The sequence below is a fragment of the Scyliorhinus canicula genome, chromosome 1, assembly GCF_902713615.1.
Source record: "Scyliorhinus canicula chromosome 1, sScyCan1.1, whole genome shotgun sequence".
Taxonomy (NCBI): domain Eukaryota; kingdom Metazoa; phylum Chordata; class Chondrichthyes; order Carcharhiniformes; family Scyliorhinidae; genus Scyliorhinus; species Scyliorhinus canicula.
Window position 1 is genome coordinate 89,446,471 of NC_052146.1, and position 24,685 is coordinate 89,471,155.

General features: G+C 41.3%; 1 protein-coding gene across 12 annotated transcripts in view; it reads left to right on the plus strand.

Moving 5' to 3' along the window:
* The window catches only part of ahdc1 (AT hook, DNA binding motif, containing 1), a 308,161-nt gene extending 284,252 nt beyond the window's left edge, over positions 1 to 23,909 (plus strand). For 9 of the 12 annotated variants that reach the window (XM_038795145.1, XM_038795174.1, XM_038795168.1 and 6 more), the window contains 2 exons: positions 21,518 to 21,864; positions 22,267 to 23,909. The gene's annotated coding sequence lies outside the window, so the exon portion shown is untranslated. Of the gene's footprint in view, positions 1 to 10,789; positions 10,990 to 15,699; positions 15,852 to 15,981; positions 16,552 to 21,517; positions 21,865 to 22,266 lie in introns of those variants that run through there. The other 3 variants (XM_038795173.1, XM_038795171.1, XM_038795176.1) reach the window with 3 other exon arrangements.
* The last annotated feature ends 776 nt before the right edge of the window (positions 23,910 to 24,685 follow it).

Genomic DNA, 24,685 nt, shown 5'->3' on the forward strand with positions numbered 1-24,685 from the left:
TTGAAGGATTGTATTTCCATATTCCAATTTAGGCCACAAATTTGTTCTCTTAAACAAATCCGAAAATGTGTGTATATGTTTTAATTATAATCTAATTATTTTTTCTTACTCCTTATGTGTAAGCACAGCCATCATTCAGGATTTTGGATCAAAAAGTCTTGATTCGGTCAAGTGTCCAACACTCACCTAATGCTTGCAAAAACCAATCATCTTTGGTTATTTTGTCTTCCACAGCCACTGTCAACCACATTTCTGTTGCTTCCACAAATGAGGGGAAAGGCTGGGCCTAATTAATCTATGCCTTTGTATTCATTATTTAGCTTGTTTAACTTGATGTTTAACCCAAATTTTATGCTGTATTCTGGCTACAAAATCAATGTCGTTGTAAGAAGACCTTGCATGCTTTCAGTGATGACTACAATTTTGTATCTGAATGTTGTACTGTCTTACCTTGAAAATGAATTGCAAGGAAGATTTCAAATTGGATCACAGTGCTTATTTTCCTGTACTTATTCCTGGAAGAAATAAACTGTTTTTCTGCCCCACCACCCACCCCCACCCCACCCTCCCCAGAACAAAAATTGGGATAATGGAATTTAATTAAAATCCACTTCCTCAGATTTAAAGAAGGGAAATTGGAAATTTTGTGATCATGACGCTTAATTTCACCTCCAATTACTCTTACTGATTTGAAAGATAATGTGCCTAAAGTTTCGTAAATTAAACATAAACAAAGGAGCTGAATTTCAACGGTGACGTTTAAGTAATTGTCCTTGACATCGAGCCAGCGTTTGATCAGGTTTGGCGACACGGTGCTCTAGTAAAATTGAATCAGTGGAATCAGGCTGGGGAGTGATAAGTCTCTGTTGTTTGCAGTCATACATAACAGAAAGGAAGATGGTTGTGTTGTTGAACTGCAATCATCTCAGCACCAGGACATCGCTGCAGTAGTTCCTCAGGGTGGTGTCCTAAGCCCAATTTCAGCTGCTTAATCAATAACCCTTCCTCCATCATAAAGTCAGAAATCTGAATGTTTGTTGCTGATTGTGCAGTATTTAGTTCCATTTATAACTCTTCAGACAATGAAGCAGTCTGTGCCCACATACTACAAGACCTGAGCAACATTCAGGCTTGACTGATATGTGACAAGTGACACCAAAAGAGAAAATACTGGAAAATCTCAGCAGGCCTGGCAGCATCTGTAGGGAGAGAAAAGAGCTGACGTTTCGAGTCCAGGTGACCCTTTGTCAAAGCTGTAACAAGTGACATTTGTGCCCAAGTACCAGACAATAGCTAAGTGCATAAGAGAAACTTTATCTACCTCCCCTTGGCATTCAATGAAATTATCATTGCTGAATCTACCTTTATTAACATTCCAGAGAGGCCACCATTGGAAACTCAAGTGGACAAGCCACATAAGTACTGTGGTCACTAGAGCAGGCCAGGAATTGTTCATTCTGCAAGTGGCTCATCTGACTCCCTGAAGCTTTTCACCATTGACAAGGCGCATCTTAGGAGAGTGGTGAAATAATTTTCACTTGTCTGGATGAGTGAAGCTCCAACAACTACCATCTCAATTCCTCACCCTATATCAGATTAAGTTAGTTTGTTTTCGACCTTGGTGTGATATTCAACCACAAGATAATCTTCGAAATTTATGATTGGGCTATCACTATGAATGCATATTTCCACCACCATACCATCACCATTGTTGCCCAGTCTGAGCTCAAAATTCTCATTTATGATGTTATTACCCCTAAACTTGATTCTTCCAAGGGCTTAACTCCCACATTCTACCTGCCACAAACTTAAGGTCATCCAAAACTCTGCTGCCCATGCTTTAACCCAGTTGTTTCTCACCCCAGTGCTTTCTGACCTACATTGACTCATTGTAAAGCAACACCTCTCCTTATCTCTAATCCCCTTCAGACCTACATATCAGAGCAATATATCTATCCTCCTTGAATTCTGACCTCTTGTGTATTCCCAATTTCAATTGCTCCACCATTGGTGGCTGTGCCTCCAATTACCTAGGCTCCAAACTCTGGAATACCCTGTTAAACCTCACCATCTCTCTGGGCGGGATTTTCAATCCCTTTCCACCTGCAGGATCTTCTGGTTCTGCTAAAGTCAATCCCCCACAGCAGGTTCCCTGGCAGCGGGAATGAAAGTCATGGCCCCTCCCTCCTGCATCCACCATGGGAATCCCTGCCATTGCGGGGGGGAAATCCCGTCTTCTGTTTTCCATCATCCTTCAGGAGATGCTTTGAAAGCTATTTCTTTGACCAAGCATTTGGCCATTTGCACCAAGATCATCTTATGTAGCTTGGTGTCATATTGTACTTTCTCACCCACTTGTAGAAGTGCATTGAGGTGATTTATTAATTTAAAGACTAGAAACAAGTTGGTGTATCTAATTTAGTTTCACCAAAACAAAATTCTGACCTATTCAGGCTGTCTTTTAGCTTAATGATTAATTAATGAAAGCAATAAAATTAATACAGAGGGATAGGACGTGGGGGTGCCATGTGGTTCGGAGAAGTCAAAAACTGAAAAGATTTCCATTAAGAAATGGGATCAATTGGGTTTGGGGAAATAGTTTGCCAAGTTCTGATTGTGAAACAATTGATAGATAATAAACTAGTAAATACGTGATGAGTAGCCTGAAATTGATCCAGAAACAAAATGAATGAATCTGGGTCATGGAGAATACCAGATTTCTGATGGAAATTCTTAATTTTATTTCTGGAAAGGTGGAAGAATTGAAATGGTGTTGAATTTGATCCCAAGTTGGTGTTCATTGTGCAATTTCTGGAATAAAATCTTGCCTATAATAGGAAGGAATATTTTGTTGTAGTTGGGACAAAATACTGAAGTGCAATGACCATTGGTAATTCTCTCAAACTGTTCCCATTTCTACCCTCCACCTCCTCTACGTTAGTATGCTAACCGTAGGCATTTAGGCTGAGGAATGTTACGCCAAAAGGTGAAGTACCTCTCTTTTTTGAGATGTACAAATAACTTAAAAGAGAGTTTTTGAAACATTTCCTATGGATTAGAACAATAGAAGGCTATTATTTGGCAATGTACATGTATACTTCTTGTAACTCCTTTTTTGGGGATATTAAATGTAGAATTTTGTGAATCCTCTTTTCCGTTTTTGTGAATCATGTAAACGTTCGATGGATCAAATCACAATGGCAGATAAATATGATTTTTCTGTGGATGATTTTGTGCTGTACCGTCTGTTGCAGTCAACAAGCAACTCAGTCAGTTCGGACACATGTGTGATAATGTTGGCTTTCACACTTCCCTAGCAATTATGCTTGCATTTGTTCAATGTTTGAAGTCTCCCCTCTGAGTCAGAAAACTGAGAGTATGAACCGCAATCCAGTAACCTGAGCTCATAATTTAGCCCGACACATCAATTGCACTGCTGAGTGGGTGCTGCATTGTCAGAGCGGATATATCAGGTTAGAAGTTAAAGCAAGCACCTCCACCCTCCCTCACGCCCTGCCGTTATCTATTCTCTTGGTGGACACGAAAGATCCCTTGGAACCATTCAAAGTAGATAAGGCACAGTGGTTAACACTACTGCCTCACAGCGCCAGGGACCCGAGTTGAATTCCGGCCTTGGGTGACTGTGTGGAGTTTGCACATTCCCCCTGTGTCTGGGTGTGTTTCCTCCGGGTGCTCTAGTTTCCTCCCACAGTCCAGATATGTGCAGGTTAGGTGGATTAACCGTGACCAATGCTCCGGGTTACTGGGATAGGGCGGGGGAGTGGGCCTGATGAGTGCTCCTTCGGAGGGCCGGTGCAGACTCAATGGGCTGAATGGCCTCCTTCTGTACTGTGGAGATTCCATGGTTTCTAAGGGGAACGCAGCAGGGTAGGGGAACTTCATGACCTGCCAAAGTTACGACAACAATTTGTCTCATTTCTGTTTTTAAGACCTTGCTGAATGCAAATTAGTTTCTGCATCCTGATGTGGAGATAAAGATACAATTGCATATCTTTGAATCTGAAAGTATTCATGTATGTGACCCCCTCCAATTACTTTTCATGCATGTTGGTAATTTTTATTTTTCAATAACAGAAGCAAGTCTGCTTTCTGGTAACTGGACAAGTGCCACCTTCCGACTGCAGTGTATTCACAATTTCCATATACTGGGGAACCACCTGTTAGACACTGCGATTGCACCCCACCCCCGTATGAGAAATTTGATTTTGTATGCTGCAGAGCACTTAGCGGTAGCTGGGTGAGCAGGTCCTCTCCTCAGTTGCCGTTCCTTCTCAGTTTCAGTTTATGCTTGCTATAATGGAAAGATAAATGTAGAATTGTGTTCTTTTCATTGTAGGTGGAATTCCCACTGCGTTCAGCCCCTGCTTAGTGCCCCACTGTGTTTGCTATTGTATGGCCAGCACACATCAAGTCTCAGACCATGTGCGGCACTAAAAATATTAGTTCTGTTCCTCGTTTATCCACCCTTATCCCTTAACTCGAATCCCTTGGTTTTATGCTCACAAACAATATGGCAGCCTCTCCACCCCCATTGCTGTTTTGGCTGATTGCCAGCCTTTTTATTTTGACATCATGGCAAAAATGTAGGTTATGTAAGCAGACCTGACTGCTTTCATCACATCCCTTGCTTAAATATAACCCTTAATTCCAATATATTGTTCACCAGAGCTCATGTTTTGAATCTTTTCCTAGTAGCAGAAAATAGCATCAATTTGTTAGATTCTATTTCCAAATCAGGGCCATAAATAAATGCAAGTGGTTTAAAACAATTGTTACATATATGTGTTATTATCCTGAAAAGCGGAGGACTTGCTTACCAGCTCAGTGCTTGAACAAAAAACTGGAAGGGTGTCAGAGGAGATTCCTCTTCCTCACAGTCAGCAGCTTTTAGAATGTCCCTCCCTCACCCCAAACTCTGTCCCGCTCTCGCCATCCATTCTGGTTTCCTCTGTGACCACAGTTCCCACTTCTGTCATTATCATGCTGTCCTACACTACGCTTCCAATGTTTGGAGAATGTCTGTGTAAGAGATTGGTGGGGTGGTGGATGGGAAAGTGGAGAATGGGAGGGCACCCTCCAACTGGAACTCCACTGTGTCCCCACATGCCCAAGCCCTCACGCTACCATCTGTATTGTCAAATCCTGGGCCTCTCCCAAAGTTGTCACAGCTAATGCCTACTGCTGAAAGAGTGAAATGCGTAATGCTGTTATATCCTGCAGTGAATAGGGCAGTAAGTTCAGATCACAAAAACACCTCCAGATAGTTTAAACACACATTAGTCCTGTCTAACTGCAGAACTCCTTCCATTTTACTGACAACAGCCCCTGATTAGGATATCCCAACTTTAGGATGTTCTTAAATCTTGGGTCTCTTACCCCATTTCCCAGTACACCTTCAACACCACCAGAGCCCATGGTGCTCTCTCAGACACACACCTCCCAATCATTCTTCTGCTTTGAACTTCAGGATGACCTATCTTGTGACTGCTGGATCCCAGAATCATTGCTACAAAACCTCAGAATCTCAATCGCAGCCCTGCCAACAGCAACTTATTTATATATCATCTTTGACATATTGAAACATCTCAAGATGCTTACAGCATCATTATAAGAAGTCTCACAACACCAGGCACCATTATAAAACACGTATGACACTGAGCACAAAGAGACTTTAGGGCAGATGATTCAAAGCTTGGTCAAAGAGGTGGGTTTTAAGGAGCGTCTTCAAGAAGGAAAGTGAAGTGGAGATCAGTAAGGAGGATATTCCAGAGCTTAGGGCTGAGGCAATTGAATGTGTGTCTATCAAGAGTGGAGTGATTATAATTTGGGATACACAAGCTGGAATTAGAGGAATGCAGATATCTTGGAGCTTCATGAGGCTGGAGGAGATTACAGCACGAGACAGGGATGAGGCCATGGAGAGATTTGAAAACAAGGATGAGAGCTTTAAAATTAAGGCATTGCTTGACTGGCAGCTAGTGTGAGTCAGTGATGCAGGATGAAGGGGGCTGGGACTTGCCGCAAGTTAAGACCAAGTAGAATTTTGCATGACCTAAAGTGTATGTAGGGTAAAATGTTGGAGAGCAGCCAGGAGAGCTTTGGAGTAGGTGAGACTTGAGACAACAAAGGCAAGAGAGGGTTTCAACAGCAGATGAGTTGCAATGGGCGAAGTCAGGCAATGTTACGGAAGTGGAAATAGGCTCTCCTGGTAATGGCATGAATATGTTGTTGTGAGCTCATCTCAGTTACATGTGACACAAACTGTAAAACACAACCTTGAGTTAAGTTATTGATGCATGAGGTGTGGGCCAAGGTTCAGCAGCAGTGGGAAAGTAGAAAGGAGAGGAGAAAAAAAGAGGGGTTCTCTTGGGATTGCACTGAACGTTCGATTGGCCAAAATGTTTCTTTCCCATCCCACCACTACTGGGATACCTACCTTTCTCCTGAAACTGAACTAGAGTCCTCACACCCATTGTAAATCTGAAGATTCCTGTACCCAATATCTACCAAATGGTTTGCCTCACTATTTTCTCCATAATCGTTCCCTATTCGCATCTAATGTCACCTCTCAGAATGGAGATACTAACTTGACATCTGCTTTTGTTCTTTTAACCTTTCTTTATTAAATCTAAACTCTCAACTTATCCATCAATTTACCATTACTTTTCCTCATACCCAGAGTACCATTCTTTCCCTTCCCCTTTGTGCCCAATGCTCTTGCAAATCTCCACTTTTCACACATGTAACTTCACAAAATATCTGCAACACTACAATCCTCTTTCAAGTCAAAGCTCAAACTTGAAAACTAAGTATCTAACCTTTTGTTTTAGGACACATCGTTTGTCAGATATTCCTGGTGTAAATATAATATTCTCCCAGTACACAAGTTCTGTGCATATTTTCATTCAGTCTACAAATGAAATGCTTAATTTAAATATTGAAACTATTGTGCAAATTACTGTCCACAAATTTACATATTATATGAAAATGAAAAATCGCTTATTGTCACAAGTAGGCTTCAGTGAAGTTACTGTGAAAAGCCCCTAGTCGCCACATTCCGGCGCCTGTTCGGGGAGGCTGGTACGGGAATCAAACCATGCTGCTGGCCTGCTTTAAAAGCCAGCGTTCTAGCCCAGTGTGCTAAACCAGCCCCTATGTAAATCGCACTACATACTATAGTTTATTTTAGATCCCATTCCATTTTTTCATAAGCCTCTGGAATTGTGTAAAATATATGATTTCTTACTTTTAATTACATTTTGATATCTATCTGTATAATAATCCTTTCCATTTACTTAGATTTATTGTCAATTTTCTATTTACTTACATTGTTTTATTTCAATAATAACTAAAATAGAGCAATTTAGTAATACATTTGCAATTGAATGTTATAATGCTCCAGTATTTATCGAAGAACGCAGGGAGGATTTTCTGAATCCTTTCCACTTCTCCAGCCATGACTGTGGGATACAATGGATCAGGAACCTTCAATTCCAAGCCTCGGCTTGTTTTGCATAGTTGGATATTTCTGCCAGAAATGACAACAACCTCCATAATTATGCACTGATGTCACACATTATACTTCTCATTATTAGCCCCTCAGCAATTCCGGATGCAAGTCAAGCCAGCATTTCACTGGTGTCGAGCATTGCTTGAAGCCAATTTGAAGGCTGAAGGACCCACCTCAGTGACTAGGATTGACTTGATTTGATTCCCAAATATTCTCTGGCTCTTTCTGCCTGGGAGATGCAGTCCTTATAAATTGTTGCAGTCATCAAGTCCAGCAGTGACTGATTTTTCTGCCCTCAGCTCTCCCTGACTTCCCTCACCTACTGTCCATTTACCCCCCCCCCCCTCCCCCCGCCACACTGATGCAGATAAAAGCACTGCTATGAATGCAAGAACATTTGCCTATGGCCAACCTTGGAGTATTCACAAAGGTCAAGCAGTTGTCACTCAGATGTGTAGAGATTTCAAATGCCGAGTTCCACGGACATTGTTACTCAAGTGGAAAATCACAAGAAATGCAAGCACAGAATTCAGAGCTGAAAATATATATGCAATGCACTGCAATACAAATTCAATTTTATTTCTTAGAATAACCCTAATTCTTTATCTCGATATATTCGCACCTTGGCTAAGACTGCCTTTTTCCACCTTAATGCAATTGCCTGGCTTAGTTCATCTGCTGCTGAAAATTCTCCTGCACATCTTTGTTACTTCTAAACTTGACGTTCCTGGATGATATCCCCCTCTTCCTTGCTCCTTAAACTTCAGCTAATCCAGAACACTGCTATTCCCTGTATCTTAACTCCCACCAAGTGTCATTTGACCATCACCCCTGGTGTTCACTGACCTATGTTGGCTTGGTCCGGTCAAGCAATTCCTTGATCTTTAATTTTTCATCTTATTTTCAAATTCCTCCATGGCCTCCGCCCTGAACTCTGGAGTTCGCTCTCTAAACCTTTCTACGTTCTATTTCGCTATCTCTTTTAAGATGTTCATTAACACTCACTTATTTAACCAAATCTTTGGTCATCTGCCCTTATACTGTATCCCTTATGCAGCTCAGTGACAGATTTTGATTGATAATGCTCCTGTGAAGCACCTTGGGTCATTTCACCACATTGTGCTATATGAATGCAAGTTGCTGATATTGTAGGTTAATAAATGTATCCTCTGACTTACAGTGTGCAGTGCTACTGGAGAATCACTGGTTAATTTATTGGATGTAGCATACGGATCCTGAAACACTTTTCCAACACCTTAGATGTATATTATATTTGTCTCCCAAGAGTCCCCATATATAACAGGGTCACATCAATCAGCTGGAAGCTTCCCTGACAGGAAGATCAATGAATGGGGAAGGAGATCATGGTGAAGTTGAGGTGAAGGGGAGCTTCTCAATAGCATGCTGCTTCTCTAGTTTGGGACCTGAACAGTTAAGCCCTGTGAGTAAATATGATCACATTTTCGCAAAATAGTGCAAAAACATTCATGATATATTGTATGTTTATTATTGGTGTGGAAAATTTAATATTTTAAAATTGAATGTTACTAACCTGTTTTGTTTTTGTTGGCACTTTGGGTCACGCCAATTTTGAAGCTTCAAAATGAGGTCACTGTGGGAAAATGTTTGTGAAGCACTGTTCTACAGTGTCATCTGCTTCAAGCTGTCAGGTCTGTTGCTGGATGGTCCTCCGGCTGCCTAAACTGTTATGTCAACCTGAGTTTCTGACATTTCCCCTTCGCTCCCAATCCAACATGACAAACCGATACTTCCATATGTACACTTGCTGCAGCAGTCCAATTATTTGACTGTGATCACAAGCTGAATTTATGTGATTTTATTGCAGTGGTGGTGGGCTTCCCTGTGCCTTTGATAAAGCATTTCCTTGGCCAGTTATTTGGGGCGACAAGGGTGGGGCATTGCACATTGACTACCTTCATCCTTCCCTTCCCATTGGTGTTCAATGCAGATTCCTTTTCTCCTTCCTCCAGTGGTAATTCCCTGAGCTTTCCTGCTTGCTGCTTCCCCTCCACCCTCGGACCGTTGGCCATTCTTACTCCCATCCCAAGTATCTGTGCATTGCACCCTTACTGCACTATTTGACAGTTTTTTGCTATCAGTGCCTTTCTCCATCTATCCAATATAAAACCACCGATTATCATATTCCTGACTCTGATCCTGGCAGTTGGGATTGATATTATCAGCTACTTTGGTGACAGGAAAAGATGAGAAGCTTTAAAAAAATATATACAGGTCTTTTTATGAGTTGCAAAAAGAAATGTAGGTTTATTTGCAAGGCTTTAATACTCAGTTACCGTAGATCCCAATCAGGTCTCAATGGTCGATGCTGAACTGGCCGACCTTATTTCCAATATAGAAAGATCTTCCCCACCTTCTCACCAAGGGACCTCATACTCCGCAAGGGATATGGGGAAGACAATCATTCCCACCCATAAGACCCATGCGGTGGTTTATAACATCCCCCCTTCCACAAAGTCCGAAGGAGCCCCTGACAGTCGTGAGTGAAGAGGATGGACTCTCTTTGGTACAGGCGGAATGTCATGCATTTGAGGCACCGGGTCTGGAAGCATATAGCGTGAAGGTGAACACCATTTCCCATAGGAACGTTGAGGTGGACGGTTGGCTGGAGGTAGCTGTACAATCTGGGAACACTTCCTGCCATGATGGCCTGGCTTATGACCACAGGCCAGAGTCTCTATGGTCTGTCTGGGTGGGATGAGCTGCGTGGGACGGACCGCGCCTTAGGGCAAACACCTCCATCCCCTGTAATTCCTGCAGCCATGCTCAATGCTCTCACGGGATTAGCAGAGCTGTAGCGTTTACTGCAGATTCAGGGAGTGTTCAGTCAAGAATTTTTACTGCGCCTCCACATTTATACCACAGACCAGACGATCATGCAGCATCTCAGATAAAGCAGCACCATATTCACATAATTCAGCAATTTGTCTTGGCTGGGTCACAAACTCACCCGGGGATCTTTCCACTGTGTTGAAACAATACTGCTGAACAATAATGGGCAGCGTCGGATTGAAATGCAGACCTACAAACGTCATCAGTTGGTCGAAGATGTGAGCATTGGGCGTCACCGGGTACATAAGACTTTGATTTACCACGTACGTATGGGCACCAAAAGCGGTCAGCAAAATCACCATCAGGTGGTCGTTCTTAGTGATGTTATTCGCACGAAAGAAATACCTCATCTGTCTGTGTCCTCATCCGTCTGTGTTTTGATTCCAGTCCTCGACCCCAGCATCAATCACACCCAATTGCCCGAACAGAGGCATGGCGAAAGAAAGAGGTTTCAACCTGGATCCACCGAGTCAGGGAGGTGGCTCAACCGACAGTGCTGCAGCGTCGACTGGAAACCAGTTTACTCCTCATCAGCAGTTTTATGAAAACACAGGGAGTCCACACTGAGCTGCAACAAAGAAACATTGGTTTATTTACAATTTTAAATACACAGCTGGTAGATCCCAACCGGGTCTTAATAGCCATTGCTAAACTGGCCAACTTTGTATACAATACTGATAGAGCCTACCCCGCCCCCTTAACAAGGGAGCTTGTACTCCACAAGGAAGATAATTATTCCCACCCTGCAAGTTCTGTGCAGTGGGTTATGACATGACCCGAGAGCATTATAAATAGAGACATAGAATACAAGCAAGGTCGTTTTGATAAACTAAACACTTGGGAGACAAGTATAATACATACACAAGGTGATGTAAAAGTATTTCAGAAACTGTATGCTACATCCAATATAATAGTTGTGATCTCCAGTAGCATTGTATATATCAAGTCTGTAGATACTTTTATTAACCTACATAAACAACAACTTGCTTTATATAGAACCTTTAGATGTAGTAAAATGTCCCAAGGCACTTCATAGGGGCATGACCTATCAAAATTTAACACTAAGCCACATAAGGGATATTAGGGCAGATGATCAAAAGCTTGGTGTTACGGAATATCTGTATTAAAGGAGGAGAGGGAGATAGTAAGGGAGCCATGTTTATATAGTGAATGTCAAAGCTTAGGGTCTGGAAGTTTGACTACTGCAAGATTAATGTGTTCAGTTCTGAGCAGCAGAATATAGGGTGGATGTGAGAGAGGCCGCAGTTACTAGAATGGCACCAGGGATGAGAAGTTATGTGGAGGGATGAGAGAAGCTGCGTTTGTTCTCCTTAAAGTTACGAAGATTGAAGAGACATTTAATAGAGGTGTTCAAAAATGTGAAAGATTTTGATAGAGTAAATAAGGAGAAACCCTTTTCACTGACAAGAGGGTTGATGGAAAGGGGTATAAGAATCACAGAAAAATACAATGCAGAAAAGGCCCTACACCGCATGAAAGAACCTGACCTCTCAATCCTAATCCCATTTGGAGGGGCTGATTTAGCTCACTGGGCTAAGTCGCTGGCTTTTAAAGCAGACCAAACAGGCCAGCAGCACGGTTCGATTCCCGTATCAGCCTCCCCGGACAGGCGCCGGAATGTGACGACTAGGGGCTTTTCACAGTAACTTAATTGGAGCCTACTCGTGACAAGCGATTTTCATTTCATTTTCATTTGCCAACACTTGGCCCATAACCTTGAATGTTAAATCGTGCCAAGTGCTCATCCAGGTACTTTTTAAAGGATGTAAGGCAACTCACCTCTACCACCCTCCCAGGCAGTGTGTTCCAGACCGTTACCATCCTCTGGGTAAAAAGGGTTTTCCTCAAATCCCCCCTGAATCTCCCACCCCTCACCTTGAACTTGTGTTCCTTCGTAACTGACCTTCAACTAAGGGAAATAGCTGTTCCCTATCCTCCCTGTGCATGCCCCTCATAATCTTGTGCACCTCGATCAGGTCGGCCCTCAGTCTTCACTACTCCAGCGAAAACAACCCAAGCCTTTCCAACATCTCTTCATAACTAAGATGTTCCACCCAGCCAGCAGCCTGGTGAAATGCCTCTTCACCCGCTCCAGTGTAATCACATCCTTCCTATAATGTGGCAACCAGAACTGCACACAGTACTACACTGTGGCCTCACCAATGTTCTATCTAACTACAACATGTGTTCCTTGCTTTTGTAATCTACACCATTATTGATAACGATAAGTGTACCATATGCCTTTTTCACCACCCTATCAATCTGCTCCTCTGCCTTCGGAGATCTATTTACAAACACGCCAAGGTCTCTTAGTTCCTCAGGACTTCCCAGTGTAGTGCCATTCATTGAATATTTCTTTGTCAAATTGCTCCTTTTAAAGTGTAACACCTCACACTTTTCAGGATTAAATTCCATCTGCCACTTTTCTGCCCATTTGAGCACCCCATCTATATCTTCCTATACCCAAGACTCAGCCTCACTGTTAACCACCTGGCCTATCTTTGTGTCATCCGTAAACTTACTGATCCTATCCCAACATAGTCACCTAAGCCATTTATATAAATGAGGAATAATAGGGAACTCAGCACAGATCTCTGTGGTACGCCGCTGGACACTGGCTTCCAGTCACTAAAGCAGCCGTCGGTCAACACTCTGTTTCCTACAGGTCAGCCAGCTTTGAATCCACCGTATCAAATTCCCCTGAATCCTATGTGCATGTACCTTCATCATAAGTCTCTCATGTGGAACCTTCTCAAATGCTTTGCTGAAATCCATGTAAACCACATCAACTGCACAACCCTCATCTACACACTTCGTCACGTGCTCAAAAAATTCAATCAAATTTGATTGGCATGACCTCCCTCTGACAAAGGCATGCTGACTATTCCTGATCAAACCGTGCCCTCCAAGTGGAGATAGATTCACTCCTTCAGAATTTTCTCCATTAGTTTCCCCACCACTGACATGAGACTCACTGGCCTGTAGATGCCAGGCTTATCCCTACAGCCTTTCTGAAATAGTGGGACCATATTCACGATTCTCCAGTCCTCTGGCACCTCTCCCATGACCAGAAAGAATTAAAAATTTGGATCAAAGCCTCTGCAATCTCCTCCCTTGCCTCCCTCAGCAACCTGGGACACGATTCGTTTGGACCTGGAGATTTCTCCACTTTAAAGCCTGCCAACACCACCAGTACCTTGCCTCTCCCTATGACAACTTGTTCAATAACCTCACAGTCCCACTCCGCGAATTCCATATCTGCCTCCTCATGGGTGAAGACATGTGAAATATTCATTTAACACCCTACAAATATCCTCTGGTCCACCCACAGATTCCCCTCCTGGTTCCTAATGAGCCCTACTTTTTCCCTAGTTATCCTTTGAGCAGGACAGACGAGGGAAATTATTTTATACAGTGAATATGATGCTCTGGAATGCACTTCCTGAGAGGGTGGTGGAAGCAGATTCAGTAATAACTTAGGAAAGATTTTGATAAATATTTGAACAGGAAAGATTTTCAGGGCCATGGCAAGGGGTAAGGCATGTTGCGCACCTCTTTCAATCAGCTGGCACAGGTACGATGAACTGAATGATTTTTTTTTTACATTGCATTAAATCCTGGAAAGTAAAATGGATGGGCAACAAATGCACTTGCTACAGTGCTCACATCTTATGAAAGAATTTACAAAGGTGCCGGATGTGCTCAAAAATTATGAGCGGGATTCTCCGTTCCCTGTCACAGATTTTGTAATCGTTGATCGGGTGGAGAATCCCTTTTGACTCTGAAATCGGGGGCGGCGCCTGTTTGACGCAGGTTTTGTATGCTCCGCCCCCTCTGAAATCGTGGTGCGCACCGCCCACATTTGGGATGGCCTCAGTGAATCACCTGAAAGCCCTACCCTGATGCTCCGCCCCTGGTGGGCCGAGTTCATGGTGGCGCAGTTCATTCATGGTCTATGTTGTGCGGAAACCCGGCGTGGTGGCTGCGGACTGTGTCCAGTGCCACCACAGTCCGGGGGGGGGGGGGGGGGGGCAGGTGTCATGCTGCTGGCCAGGGGGGCTTCCGCAAGGGCTGGGGGGGACAGGTGGGAGGTGGTCAGGGGACACTATCTGGCAGGTCAGGTCCGCACACGGCCGGCACCATGTTATACAACGCGACCACTGCAGGTCCTCACCATGCGTGACCACAGACCCGGCCACTCTCTGGCCGTTTATTTCATGGAGGCCGGGAGTTTTACGTGGCGCGGCTGCTAGCCTGTCACAGGATCAATGCGGGGCGGCGCCGATTGTTTCCACGGAAAATGCCACAGATCCTCTGCACAGTCTCGGAATCGGATAATCTGGCCCTATATCCAGTTCTCTTCCATAAGCACAGACATGCCTGTACCACCTTTTACAGCAATACTCCATAGGCCCCATTAGTTATTTGTATTCACGAGGAACTACTTTCTAATACTCCTATTCTAAGTAACCCTCATCCACAATGATCTCAACCTCTGTTACCACTATTCCAATACTTTCACATTCTAAAAATATTCACCAAATGTGACCATACTCCAGATCGTAACTCCCATTAGACAGACATGTGCCCTCGTAAATAACTTCACACCTATTCCCAACCACGCTTACACGCTTGCATCACCCTTACAACAGTACTAAAACTACATTGCCTCCCTCTTATTACATGCCAAAAAATATTTATTTTCAGAGTCATTGCCATTTGAGATGTACTGCCAGGAAATATGGCAACCTTGAAGTCAATACAGCCTTTTAAGAGAGCTGAACAAGTTCCTGAGTGAATTTTCAATCAATGGCGCAGTGATTAGCACTGCTGTCTCACGGCACCGTGGACCCATGTTCGATTCCGGACCCAGATTACTGTCCATGTGGAGTTTGCACATTCTCCCCGTGTCATGTTAAATTGCCCCCTAATTGGAAAAAAAAATTGGGTACTCTAAATTTATAAAAAATAATAATTTAAAAAATAAATAATTTTCAATCAAATAAGCTTTTAATTGTGATTTTGAAGATTCGCTGGCAATTATGGAATCAATGGCCTTGACGTTAACCAGCTTGTAATTTGATTCCTGCTGCATAGGTCTGCTTGTACTTGGGATGAAAAAATCTGTAGTCACACAATGATCAGAAGAATTTGGTCCAATTTAAAATGAACCATTGCAAATTGCCATACACTACCGGAATGGCAGTGGATGTACTGCTGGGGAAACCTTGCATGGTTCCAAATATTTCTGAATTCAACTGCTCTTATATTTAAAGGCAAAACTTGCACTCAACAGAAGGGTAACAAAGACAGCGGGACTCCAATTCCAGCAGCAGCCTTTAACTACACCTATATGGTGGCAATAACACAAGAGTGTGGCTGTAGAAGGTGAAGATTTACAAAAGGTTGGAGGATCACTTTCTCCAAGGTATGTACTGTCTTCATCTTGTGTTCTCCTGTTGTAGGAGTGTGTCCGAACACTGTACACAAGTTCCGTAGTAAATGTATTGAAAATTTATACTTGAGTGCTAATAATGTCCCATCTGCTCTCGTTACAGAGCGTGGTGAATCTAATACTTCACGGTACAGCACCAAACATCATTACCCACACTTGGATCATGCAGAAACTCAGATGGACATTGTTTAGTAATGAAGATGGGGCTGTATAATGGTTCTGGCAGTGTAGGCTGAGTAGAGATGTCAGTCATTAAGAATTCAGGGTAGAAATCTGGCAAAGCTCCATGTCAATTGCACCAAGTTATGGATCAATGTTCAAAGTGTCACAATCCTGCTCATGCCCCTGTTAAATTGCACCAGGATCACTTTGATCTAATTGAACCACATTTGCTTCAGGTGAGCATCTCATCTGCTTGCAAAATCCTGCAGGGTAATATTGAAAATAGTCAGGATCTGAGTGGGTAAGTTACGTTCTGATTTTTTAGCTGCCCATTTGCCCAGTTTCCACTAGGAAGGTGGAATTAAAATCAATCTGAAGTTCTGAAGAACCTGAGTTCTGAAGAAGTGTCATATTGGACTTGAAACTTTAAATCTGTTCTTACGTCACAGATGCTGCCAGACCTGCTGAGCACTTGATAAAAGCAAATTACTGTGGATGCTGGAATCTGAAACCATATCTCAGTAAGTCTGGAAGCATCTGTAGGGAGAGAAAAGACCTAACATTTCGAGTCCAGATGACCCTTTGTCCAGATGACTCTTTTCTCTCCCTACAGATGCCAGACCTGCTGAGATTTCCCAGCATTTTCTCTTTGGCCTGCTGAGCACTTCTGTTTTGATTTCAGATCTACAGCATCTTCAGCATTGTAATTTTTATTAAAATCAATCCTACTGTATACAATGCAATTCCCTGCCCTTAAATCAGAACAACTTTTTCTCCTTCACTCCTCTCAAAGCAAATGAGCTCTCCCTCTCCATTTAACCTGGAACTCCTCTTCCCCTTCAAACCTAATTCAAATTTGTACTTGTTTTTGTAATTGCAAGTGGAATTCCTCAGTTAAATTCCCCAGTTAAAGCTGCAACTCTTTTGTCATTTAAATTGGTTTTGTTAGGGGCAGCACAGTGGCGCAGTGGTTAGCACTGCTGTCTCACAGCGCCGAGGTCCCAGGTTCGATCCCGGCTCTGGGTCAATGTCCGTGTGGAGTTTGCACATTCTCCCCGTGTTCGCGTGGGTTTTGCCCCCACAACCCAAAGATGTGCAGGGTAGGTGGATTGGTCACGCTAAATTGCCCCTTAATTGGAAAAAATGAATTGGGTACTGTAAATTTTTTTTTTTTTTTTTAAAGAAATATCTCAGTTTGATCTAGTACTCTCTCCCCCCTTTAATTTGTACTTGTGTTTCCTCCCTCTCTGCAGCACCCCCTCCCCCCAAAAAAAAGAAAATAGCCAGTTCCCAGTCCTGGAATTCTTCTTTATCCTCACCCCAAAATGATACTTCATTACTTCATTTGCATCTTTACAGCCTTTCCCTTCAACACTGATGCCTTTCCCTTCAACACAGCTCTCAGGTCTTGTGTAGTGATTCTGGATGTTGTTGATGTAAACTTCTTACCTTGTTATATATACAGGAACCAGACTCATTTTCATTAGTAGTTGGGCTCCAATGTTGAGAGAGGCAGATGTTGACATTGAGATGGGATCCACAAATCTCTCTACTAATGGTTATTAAGTAAGAGGGATTTGAAGAGCCGTCATATTGAGGTACATCAGTGATGTCCATGGAGAAACATAGGAGCCGGCTCATAATTACATCCATTCTGCGCCACCAGCAAAACTCAGGCATTGCCTCAGAGTAATGAATCCACATCAATATTTCTGATATTTCTAGTAGACCTGTCAGAGTTATTCCATGATACAAAGACTGGGTCTTCTGAATTACAGGTAACTCCTGAATTGGCTCAGCAACAAGCCACCACTATTACACTTTCAGCAACAGAACATGTGTAAAAGTGACACATGAAAAATTCAGCAAAAGAACATGTGTAAATATATGAACCACAAGATACAAATACCAAAGAAAACACAGGGCAGATTAACAGCATGTGCACTTTTTCACTGAATAGAATTATATCTCTTTGTACAGGAAGCTATTTTTTCAAACATAGACCAAACTGAAAATATGTAATTCTTCAGCAAAATTAAACAGGAAAATCAACGAGCAGTTTCAAGTTTATCAATGTCCCCAACATAGTGGCAGCTGTCAGAACGCACAAAGTTCTGGGAAATGGTCTTGGTTTCCTCTTGTACTTTTCTTCCTCGGCTCATCTATTAGTGGTTGCTGCACAATGTTATCCTCCTGGATTTCCACACCTGGGTTATGCCCCTCTTCCAAGTCTGTGATGAGGCCTCTATCCATGTATAATATTGCACAAATTGTCCATACTATGATAGGTTTAGCTTCACTGGAATAGATTGCAGGATTCTCCACCGCCAGAAGCAGTCCAGACGCCAGAAGCTGCATCTAATCTCAGTTTGGGTATGGGCATTGTGCACAAAAGCATTATTTCCCATTGTTGCACTGTATCACTTGCATTTTCTGGGAGCAAGATGATTTGACTGCTTCAGAATAAATGCACACTCCCCAGGAAATATGTCTTGATAAGCATTGCATTTTGGCAATGGACACATATTTGCGTATTGGAATCATATTCTTTACTATTGATAAAGATGCTGTATAATTGGTGCATAAATGGCTTCATTCATACATTCACTGACACCCTTTACTTGTGGTTGCAAAGTAGTAAATTCACTACTGCTCCTTGCTAAATTGTCCTATAGTGGATGTATGGTGCAACTGAACTTCAGTTCCTTTCTTAATTTAACATTGGATATAAATTTCAGGGAATTTTTGTAAATATATTATTGCAGCGGTGCAATACTTAAAAGTAGTGGCAAAACCGAGGAAAAACTTATTGCTGTATTGCACCTACCTTGTTTCAGATCACTCAGTTTTTTTTTTTAATTGTGCTTCACACAAAGGATAATATGGCCTTTAGTGTTTTGTTCCCCACATAAATCTTACCAGTTTCATTGCTTTGTGGTAACTGTCAAAGATGGCACCTGAATTTCTTCCATTTTTGTTTGATTTCTAACCCACTTGTTACTGGGCAATGTCTGTTGAGCTTAATTTTTTCTGATTATCATGGAACTTTCTAACTAAACCTTTGCTGTGTTTCAATTGATACCTGCTTAAAGTTACAATGGAAGCCCATTTTAGGAATGACAGCAAAACCTGAATTGTCCATCTTGCAGAGAATTAACTTACTATTACAAATCAAAATAATCTTGATGACAGTTTTTAGAAGAAGTACTTGCCATTTCAAAATCAAGATTTATGGGCTGTTTTTGTTTTGAAGATAAATCAAATCAACAAACAACTAAACATTCCTTATTAAAATTAATGCTGTACTGTTGTCCACCCACAATATCCTCTTAACACAGCAAGATGTCTCACAAATAAAATGCCTGATTGTGGTTTGATGAGGTATAGCATGGTTATCAAGATGCTTAATTGATCAAGGAAAACTGACCATGTAATTTTACTGTGGCAATGAAATATATTATATGTCTGTGTGGTATAAAACCAGTTAATGGAAAATGATATATTCTAAAAGGGGTACTTCACGTATGCAAGAGAATAAATCAACCTGTGTATTGATAAAGACCTGAGATAAAGCGATTGATCTTTCTCGTAGCCTTTAATAAGGCATCATTGGTCATTGTAAGTGCAAAAAAGTGAATTCAGGGAAATAGAACGAAAACAAGTTATTAAATGTACTGTAACAACATTGATGAAGCTAAATTAATAAATGATGTTGCTATATTGAAGATGTAATATTTTCATATCTATCATTCATTTATAATGTCTTTGCAAGGAAATTTGTATTCTGCCATTTATTTCCTCACTCCATGTATTTTCGTTTAAGCTGACGTGCTTATTTCAGAACCAATGCAAAATGACTTTTTCAGTAAAGTATAACGAGATATACCACAATATTCTAGCCATTTGAATGAACTTTCTTCCACTCTGTGGAGCCGAAAACAACTTTACCAGATTTTCCAAAGTGCTTGAATCAATAACATAGCAATTTTGGTTTAAATCGTGATAAAGTACAGCTTTGTTGTTGACAGTTAAAATTGGACATTGGAGGAATTATTTAACATGATGTTGGCAGTGATGTTGGGCTTTACAGAGCTCGGGGTATATTTTTGGAACCAAGGAAATGTTATTGGAAAACTGCTGGGTAGAAGCGATTGTAAATTAATGTGCTTATAATCATGGTGGGAGGAGAGACAGAAATTAACTCAATATGAATAAATAAATGTAAGCGTTGACTTGTGACTTGAGCCCTAAAGCATTCCAGACCATTTTGATTGAACAGTTCACATTTATACAGTGTTTCTTTGCAGGATGGGAGTTGTTAAACTTTTCAGTTTAATTGTGTCAATATATTTATGTGAAATATTTATGTTAAAATAATTGTAATCTGTGGCTCAGTTAGTAGCATTTTCACTTCTGAGACAGAACGTTCCAGGTTCAAGTTCCACTCCAGGACTTGAGTATAAAAAAGCAAAGTTGCTATTCCAGTGCATTATTGCGAAAACACTGCAGTGCTGGTGGTGCTGTCCTTTGTTAGCATAGTGGTTAACACTGTTGCTGCACAGCATCAGGGCCCCGGGTTCGATTCCCGGCTTGGGTCACTCTCTGTGCGGAGTCTGCACGTCCTCCCCGTGTCTGTGTGGGTTTCCTCCGGCTGCTCTGGTTTCCTCCCACAAGTCCCAAAAGACGTGCTTGATAGGTGAATTGGACATTCTGAATTCTCCCTCAGTGAACCCGAACAGGTGCCTTAGTGTGGCGACTGGGGGATTTTCATAATAACTTTATTGCAGTGTTCATGTAAGCCTACTTGTGACACTAATAATGATTATTATTATTAAATTAAACCAAGGCCCAATCTGCCCCCACAGGTGGGCATAAAGGATCCCATGGTACAATTTCTTTTTTTTTTTTAATTTTAGAGTACCCAATTCATTTTTTCCAATTCAGGGGCAATTTAGCGTGGCCAATCCACCTACCCTGCATATCTTTGGGTTGTGGGGGCGAAACCCACGCGGACACGGGAGGAATGTGCAAACTCCACACAGACAGTGACCCAGGGCCGGGATCGAACCTGGGACCTCAGCGCCGTGAGGCAGCAGGGCTAACCCACTGCGCCACCGTGCTGCCCCCCATGGTACAATTTCAAAGAAGAACAGGGGAGTTCTCCCTGGTATTCTGGCCAATATTTATCCCTCAATTCATATTACAAAAACAGGTTATCTGGTAATTATTATATTGTTGTTTGCGGAGCTTGCTGTGCACAAATTGGCTGGTGCATTTCAGAAGTGCTTTATTGACTGCAGAGCACTTTGAGACACCCAGATATATAAATGCAAGTCTGGTTGTCGTTTTTACATTTATCCTATTATTGTTCGAGTGGAATGTAACATTAGACGTATACAATTTCTGAAAACTGTAAGCTTGCTATTTTTTCCTGTCATGGGACACTGTGCTATACAGTAAAATCATTAATTTTTCAGGATGATTGGATCAAGAGTTTTGTGGAGCAATTAGGAACGCACATAGTCTGCATGAATTCATTGGAGAGTTTTGTTGTGAACTGACTTATTCAGGAAAACTGCATTTCGGCTTTAAAGAGGACTAAAATAGACTCCTGCAGAGACAATCACAAAGAATTGTGGGAAGGTGAGCAGAAGTATGCAGACAGAGGAATTGCACTTTGAGAACTGCAGTGAAGAAGCTGTTGCTCTATTCACATTTGAAAAAATATGAAAAACTGGCTGCAAAATGCTGACTCTTCTCTCATACACAATCCATCTTTTAGACAGCTACAAAAATGAGATTCTTGGATGCACTTATTCAGCTGGTACGTATAATGTTTGTACAGTGTAAATATATCTTCTGATTTTGTGATCTTTCATTTTAACGCTTTTGAAACAGTATGGTTCCTCTTTCAAAATTTAAAAGTGCACTGTACAAAGCTTTCTAATATGTATTCCATTTAAGATACTGTAAAATTGTCACCAACATTTGTTTTGCTAAAATGCCATTCCTCATTGTCTCTAGAACTTATTTTTTACCACAAAGTATCAGTGAGCTTGCTGTCTCTAAGTTAGAAATTCTAAATGCCACTTAAAAGGTTTGTACTTAACCTGGGTACTTGATGGGAAAAATAAATTGCACAGTACATTTTTGATGACAGCAGTGGCGAAATTAGGGATAATTAGGGAAAAGAATCACACTAATTCTTCACTCATTTTTCCTTTAGAGTACAAGACCCGCACGAGAAACATGGTACTGATATGCCATACAGTGTGTATTTTGGCAGCTCTATAATTGCTTGGAGTCAGCAAAGATCGCTGAAATTGCAATGCTGTCAACAGCTCTTGATCCATTTTTTGTCACCTCATTATGCAGTGACAATACATGTTGTGTTATTATAAATACATATGTTTTTTTTAAGACTAAAATGTACAGTTTTTATAAACAGTATTTAACCAAGGATGGAGTAGATGTGTCATCAGGGCACCAGCAGTTCATGTTACTGTACAAATGTATCTGTAAATTCTTTATATCGATATAGCTAGTGCTTCAAATATGCACTGAAATGTTTGCCTGGGGAATGACAGAAAAGGTTATAACGTATTTAATGTATATAATGTTTTATTTAAGATGTGTTTTTATTGTATTCTGTACCTACCTGTAGTGATTGTTGTGCGGTTGCAAGGTTGGTTTTTAGCACATTTTTTTGCCTTCATGCAGTGTGCACCCAAAGATATATCTTTGTAAAACAATTTCGTATGGACTTTTTATTTGTAAGATGCAGTATTATGATGAATTTCGGAGTACAGATGATAATAAGCTCAGGGTGTCATTTCTGTTGACTTGCCTGATTTGATCTGTTTATTGAGTGGTTTGTGTGGAAAAATATGAAAATTTTTAACCATTTTTTAAACAAATCGTCTTCACATTATGTGTTCTTGAAGTTGTACTCGGTGACTGCCTGATTGTGTTTAGTTCAGTCCACATAAAATACAGACCAGCATTACCATAGATGAGCTTTTTTCCTTGCTTCACCCCTTCTTCCCTTGTCTTTCCAAGATTTACATTTTTGCTCATACGCACAATAAATGACATTCATACACAGCTCTCTGCAGACAGTATCTAAGACAAGAACCACATCTTTCTCCAGTGATTGGAACACAACTTATATTTACCTTTTTAAGAATCATCAAGTGTGGAATGTCAGGTGTGGACAATTGCTGCTGTCACTGAACTTATGCAATGGTCTTTATCACTTAAACCATTACAGCTATTCTGGTCAACTTATGAGGAAGGGTGATCATCATTCACTATCTAGTGTGGTTGCTGATTGCCATATGTCATTGATTCCATCTGCAATTCGAAAAAAAGACCTCAATTCTCCAGAGTCCTATCAAAATGTTTGCTGGAGTCAAATTATTCCCTTCAGGGCTTTCCATGGCTGACAGGTAGATATTTTGCAGCTCTTCTGGTCAGTTCTGCTTCACAGGACTCTTAATTTTGGAGGCTGGTGACCCCTTTGTCAGGCTCTGAGCTGGAAATCTGAAGTCCTGAGCCCTGTGCTGGCAGAGGCTCAACTGCTGGAACATTTTGTCGGTTGTTTTTATTCTCTGTTTTGCTGATTTATAAATTATAGTAACTCTGTGCCACTCTGGCTGACGAATAGAAATGAATTCTAGCTGATTGTAAGGATGATAACTTTTACATGGTCTTGTTACTTAGTATACTATAGTGCATTGTGCAGGTGCTTCCCATGGCAGTAAATCATTGGTATGTAGAAAGCTACATCTTAGCCATTCTCCAGCCATGGACTCTGTACCTCTTGCTAATGACTTAATGTTTCTCAACAACATGAGATGACAGGGAAAATGGTCTTTTGCTCAGCTCTTACAGAGTTACACCTCTGATAAGCCCATCAATCTAGCTTCAAAGTGGCACATCAGCAAATAAAAAAAATGAGAAAAAATTAGTAATTTGCCACCTAAGTCCATGGGACAATCATTTTAAAGGCAAAAAATATATCCTTATTTTGTTAATTGATAATCAGGTTCCAGCCTTGGCTTAGTGAGACCAATCTTTTCTCCAAATCAGAAAATTTAAACTTAATCCAGAGATTTAAACATGTGATCTAAATTGGCCATTCGATTTGTTACTGTTGGAATGTAACACTGCCAGAACTCATCCTTTGGGTGAAACATTAAACCAAGGACTCATCTGCCATTTTAGATGGATGTAAAAGATCCCACAACTTATTATTTTTTAAAGCAAGGGGTTTCTCTGTATCTTGACGAACAACGAACATTATTCCTCAATCAACGCCTAAAACACAACCATTTCTGTTCATAGAACTTTGGCAAATTGGCTGCCAAATATTTTGAACACATTTACATTCATCCTGAAATTGCAAACATTATTATACAAAGACCAGTTCTTTCCAGGTAAAATAATGGCATCCATTCTAAAGACTCACTAGGAGGAGTCATTTTGAAGGAGAAAACAATTTTGGATCGTTTTACTGAAGATATTCCCAGGCAAATCTATTCGAACTATTTTGATGATGATACAAATAAGCTGCATAATAAGAACCCCAGGAGATATAATTTTGTTTGACTCAGAGAACATTTGACAAAGTTCCATTCAAAACA